Here is a 6,000-nt window from a genome sequence, read left to right on the forward strand (position 1 = left end):
GAGGGACGACCCTCCTCTAACACCCACATGGGCGGAGTCACTGGGTCTTGCGCCCACCCCTCAGAGGTGACGGCGCAGACCCGGAAGTATAAAAGCGCACTGGCAGAGCTCAGTTGGGAACCAGTCACCGGAGAGGCCAGATGTCTATGACCGAGCTTCCTCAGGAGAGACAGCAGAAGGCCGTGGCCGACCTGAGGTTGCAGCGGGCCAGCCGAGCCTACCCCTAGCTCATTACCCCGGGGAGGACTGGCCGAGTCTGCCTCTTGCCCGCTACCCCAAGGAGGAGCCGAGCCTACCATCCGCTACTTACCCAGAGGAACCGATGGTGTTCGAGACCACCGGCGACGCTACCTAGACTCAGGTACCCTGCAAGGGGAGTGCGGAAGTAGCCCAGGGCAGCTGACCCCAGTCTGGCTGCAGCACTGCCAGAGCCTATGTCAGTGAGTTGCGGCCAGGATTCCCACTGACAGCAGCGAATTTCTGCTGCTGCTAGGGCCCTGGACTGGGACGCAGTGGAGTGGGAGGGCCTGTGCCCCCCTGCCACCCCGTCCTTGGGTGGCAGACTCCCCCTTCTCCATGGCCTGAGAAGCTAAGATCTCCCGCTTTTGAGCTACTGACTCACTACCTGCTTAAAGGCCTGAGTTCTTGACTGTTTGTTCGGTGCCCCGCCCTGACCTAGGGCCTGGGCTATTAGTGAACTGCTGACTCAGCCCCTGTCCAAGGGCCTTAGTCCCTGACTGTTTGTTTGCTGCCCCACCCTGACCTAGGGCCTGGGCTATTATTGAACTAGTGACTCAACCCCTGCTGAAAGGCCTGAGTCCCTGACTATTTGCTTGTTGCCCCGCCCTGACCCAGGGCCTGGGCTGCTATTTGGACTCTCAGTCCCCGCTTAAAGGCCTGAGGCTCTGACTGTTTGCTGGCTGCCCTGCCCTGACCTAGGGACTGGGCCACCATCTGACTATTGACTCAGTGCCGCTCCAAGGGCCTGAGCCCCCTAACCGAGTGTGCATTGTTCCCCACGACCGCAGAGCCATCGGCCGGCGAACTAGAGTGAGGCGGTGAGATACCCCACAGCCCTGCTGAGGGATGAACCGCGGCCAAGCCGCACTACACAACCCTGCCATATTTTCTCTAGCTGGTCTCCAAAGGGGGACATGGTTCAATTATAAAGGGGCAATTTTTAGCTGAGGTACCACTAACAGAGATTCTGCTGTCTTGAAATTCTGAGGGCCGGAGGTGGGGAGTGGGGAGAGAAACAATCTCTCTCAGAAAAGACGCTCTAACTGTTAGGTGGATTTAATTCTTGCCCAGTATCCTCTACTTATTAAGGGATCCTAGACAGCTGCATGGGTGGTCATTTGGTCTATACTTATGTATTGCTTTCCTGACACTAAGGTCACAGAGAAAACAATCCCCAAGGAATGTATCTTTCCATTCCTTCCAAAACTGGTTGCCAACTCATGGAAGATGTCACTATGCATCTGTATATCTCATTCTCAACTTCTAGAGAAAGTTTCTCACAACACTGCTCAGAGACACACTCATGACATGTTAACATGGGGTTGCTCCCTATAACATTTACACTGCAGCAAGCAAGAAAGAGGGTATCAGTCTGAAGAACAGTCGAGCCCTATGTAAGTCAGGACCCACAAGTATGATACATACCATCAGCAATGTAAACAGTTTCCTGCCACATTCAGTTACATGTGCCAGGCATGTCAGTGAATGGAAAAGAAATGTATTTACCATTTAGCAGGCGCCACTTGCCAGGCCACAGCTAACTAATGACATGTAATATCCTGGTTGGCATTTCACAAACAGAAATCACACAAATTTCATATGTTGTCAAATATTTACTGAATGCTGGAAGACCATGATATATATTTTAGTGAGAATCACGGGTGCCATACATGATATTGTTGTGATACATGTATCACTGCTATTAGTCCTCCAGATGTATCAAATAATGAGGAAATGCACTGTGATATGGAGAAAAATATACCTTGTATGAGATCCATATCCAAGAAACAGTGCTTGGTCAAATAATCGGCTGCTATAAGCATCTATAGCATGCATCACAAATTGCTCATTTCATCTGATCTCCATGCCCAGAGAAGACCTTGTGTTCTTCTTCTATGGGGTATATTTCATGGAGGATAGGTCGATGGATGAATGGCTGTTAGCAAAGATGGTCAGGGATAAAACCTCGTGCTCCAGATGTTTCTAAACCTCCAACTAGCACTGAACACTGTCAGAGACTAGACTCTGGGCTAGAGGGACCATTGGTTTGACCCAGTATGGCCATTCTTATGTTATGTTTTTATGACTCTGCAGGTTGATGAGGAACAAGTCTACAGTGAGGCAAACAAGGTCTGTATTACAACTGAATGCGTATTTGGGGTGCTGAAGATACGGCTTAGATTTATAATGAGAATATAAACATGTCATCCTTGCCTTGATCTGACATGGCATACAGTACTAGCATATGCCTAATAACATTTTCCTATCTCACAGAGGTGTTGAGAGAATAAATACATTAATGGTTGCGAGGGACTCAGATGTCATGGTAATGGAGGCCATATGAGAACACAGATAGAAAGATTAGATTAGATAGAACAAAAGACTGTTGAACTCCAGAGCAAGTGTGAACCAAGGCTATGCAATATGGAAATGAAGGCTATGCACAGATCAGACTGAGTGTTAGGCATAGTTCCCTGCACTGTGCAGAAATAAATCTCAGGCTCCTTGCGTGCTGGCTCCTTTACTTTCAATAGTTGCATTAAAAAAGAGAGATTAAGTATGAGTAGAGAATGGGTGCATTTGAGGTGACACACTATCATAACCCTTAGTCCCAGATTTGGACCTTAGCGTCCAAATATGGGGGTTAGCATGAAAACCTCCAAGCTTAGTTACCAGCTTGGACCTGGTACTTGCTGCCACCACCCAAAAAATTAGAGTGTTTTGGGGCACTCTGGTTCCCCCTGAAAAACCTTCCCTGGGGACCCCAAGACCCAAATCCCTTGAGTCTCACAACAAAGGGAAATATCCTTTTTCCCTTCCCCCCTCCAGGTGCTCCTGGATGAGATACACAGACACAAGCTCTGTGAATCCAACAGAGTGACTCCCCCTCTCCGTTCCCGGTCCTGGAAACCAAAAGGACTTTCTATTCCCCCAGAGGGAATGCAAAATTAGGCTAGCCAATTCAACCCACACAGATCTCCCCTGATTTCTTCCTCCCACCAATTCCCTGGTGAGTACAGACTCAATTTCCCTGAAGTAAAGAAAAACTCCAACAGGTCTTAAAAGAAAGCTTTATATATAAAAAAAAGAAAAAATACAAATGGTCTCTCTGTATTAAGGTGACACAATACAGGGCAATTTCTTAAAAGAATATTGAATAAACAGCCTTATTCAAAAAGAATACAAATCAAAGCACTCCAGCACTTATATTCATGCAAAATACCAAAGAAAAGAAACCATATAACTTACTATCTGATCTCTTTGTCCTTACACTTAGAAACAAAAGATTAGAAAGCAGAACTACTTCTCCAAAGCTCAGAGGAAGCAGGCAGCCAGAAAACAAAGACCTCAGACACACAATTCCCTCCACCCAAAGTTGAAAAAATCCGGTTTCCTGATTGGTCCTCTGGTCAGGTGCTTCAGGTGAAAGAGACATTAACCCTTAGCTATCTGTTTATGACACACACCATAAGCATTCTTGTCCTCAGGCTAATGAGGTGCTTAACTTTGTGTCTCCCTTAGGCCTTTCAACTTGGTCTGCCGTGCAAAAGTGCTCATTATTGCAGATTCCTTTGCACTCCCTGTCCTGCCTCAACACTCACCACTTTTTAGCTTGAGTTTCTATTTGCAGCATCCTACCACTGTGCTGTGCAGATTCAAGCCCCATCTGTACATGCATGCCCTGCAATGTCCCATTCCAGTGGCTGAAGATACAATGGTGGAGGAAAGAGGGGTGGGGAAAAAGAGGATGAGGATATTGTTATAGAGAAGAGATGAGTTGCATGTAATATGGAAATGAAGCAGAAGCTGTTTATACATATTGTCCGTGCATAGGTGCTACAACTAGGGGTGCTGGGGAGTGCAGCAGCACCCCCCAGGCTTGAAGCTGTTTCCATCATATATAGGGTTTAAAGCTTGGTTCAGTGGCTCTCAGCACCCCTGTGTCTGTGTATACATAATGAAGTTTCTCTACATTGTGAGAGACAATACATTACTGAGCTGCCACATTTGAAGCCAAACAACCAGAACATATTACTTGAACAGTAACTTATCACTCAAGATCATCCAGTTAACCTTAGGCCAGAAGAACCTTATGAAGTTGTTTTCTCAGTCTTAGTCTATGCTCACATAGGCAGCCAGCCATGAGAACACAATGGCCCTGGGTTGGCAGTAGCCCTTTTGTCTACTCCCTATGTTATTGCATTCTGCATTAGCTGAATGGTAGATCACCATGAAACTCCGGGAATTTTGAGTCCCAGTCCCCTGCTCTACTCATGACACCAGATTCCCTCCATTGTCATGCACATCTGTGGACCTGGGAGGAGAATTATTAGCAGCAGAACTTGTTTGTAACAAACCATTTATTCAATGAAATTCTGTTTTGCAAGTTGTCCATGAATAGGCTGGGATTCTCTTAGATTGATTTGTTATTCAGATTTATTCCACAGATAATCAACGACTGGCTCTTGATCTGCAAATCTTCTGCATGAGGTTCATTGTCAGCACTGGATATTTGTAATTTGCCATGTTTTATCTGCACACATAGTATTGCTCCTCTTCCTTACCTAGATGAGCATAACTCCTTGAATACTCACAAAAAGTTGATTTCAAATTCAAACTTCAGCAACATTTAATTAAAACCTGCTATTTTGATGTGAAACTTTCCTACTTATTCATGTGATTGCTAGAATATTCACAAGAAAGCTAGCACTACAGGAGCATGAGCTCATTCAAAACCATTTCATTTAAATAGGAAAAAGAATACTCATGGAAAATGTGTTGCAGAACTCACCTAGTTCTAACTTGTAGTAATGCATTTACCAAGGAACCAGATGTGCTCAAAGCTAAGGCAATTCCCAGGGGTCAAATGAAGAAAGAAATAAGGTTTTACAGTATATATAGTAAAAGATTTCCATGTTTGTTTTCATTTTACTTGGTTGTGCTTTACATTATGGCCCATCTGGTGGCTTTTTAGGTAGAGCGAGCAGGGGCAAGATTTTTACTTTTTTACTTCTTGCTCTTTGATGGAGTATGAGCTACGAATCCAATTTTTATTTTCAGCCCATGGCATCACTTTGATAAGCTCTCATTAGAGGCACAATGTTAAACTAACAGAGATTGGAACAGGGATTGGAAAAATCCATTGTGGTACAAATATTGCATGTGCAGAAATTCTCCTGTACAACCATTCATGACTCACTTTCACTTACAAGATACCACTGCAAAAAATACCACCTTATAACATGATCCATCACCAGTTGGAATATTTTCCCAAGAGAACACGTCCCATGATCTCTCTAGTGCAGGACATCAGATTTACTGAGGGCCAGATTATGCCATCCAGGCACAATCTTGAGTAGGGTGTGGTGCAGATATGCTCTACCTTAATGAGAACACTGAAAGATACTATATGCCTAATCTTCTCGGAACAGCAGGGGACTACATTGGCTGTATCACATCATAGTAGGGCACAGCATGACCTCCTCTCCATGACCAACTATCTCTGCTGGCCAGTGTGGAGATGAGAGTATGTGAGTTATGACCTTGTATCTTCCCTACCTGATTTGGGGATGCTTGTTGCCCAGGGATCATGAGCATGGAGTAGGTGCCATGCTCAGGACAGCTTAAGGACCTCACTTGAAGCTGATCCCTCCACTGGAGGTTGCAGGAGGGGTAATGAGGAAGGACTACAATCTGAGGGATAATTGCCATGATGTCATGGATAAGAAGAGTCTCCTTGCTCTCCTGGTTATCCTCACC

The sequence above is a fragment of the Gopherus evgoodei genome, chromosome 4, assembly GCF_007399415.2.
Source record: "Gopherus evgoodei ecotype Sinaloan lineage chromosome 4, rGopEvg1_v1.p, whole genome shotgun sequence".
In the NCBI taxonomy this organism is placed as follows: Eukaryota; Metazoa; Chordata; order Testudines; family Testudinidae; genus Gopherus; species Gopherus evgoodei.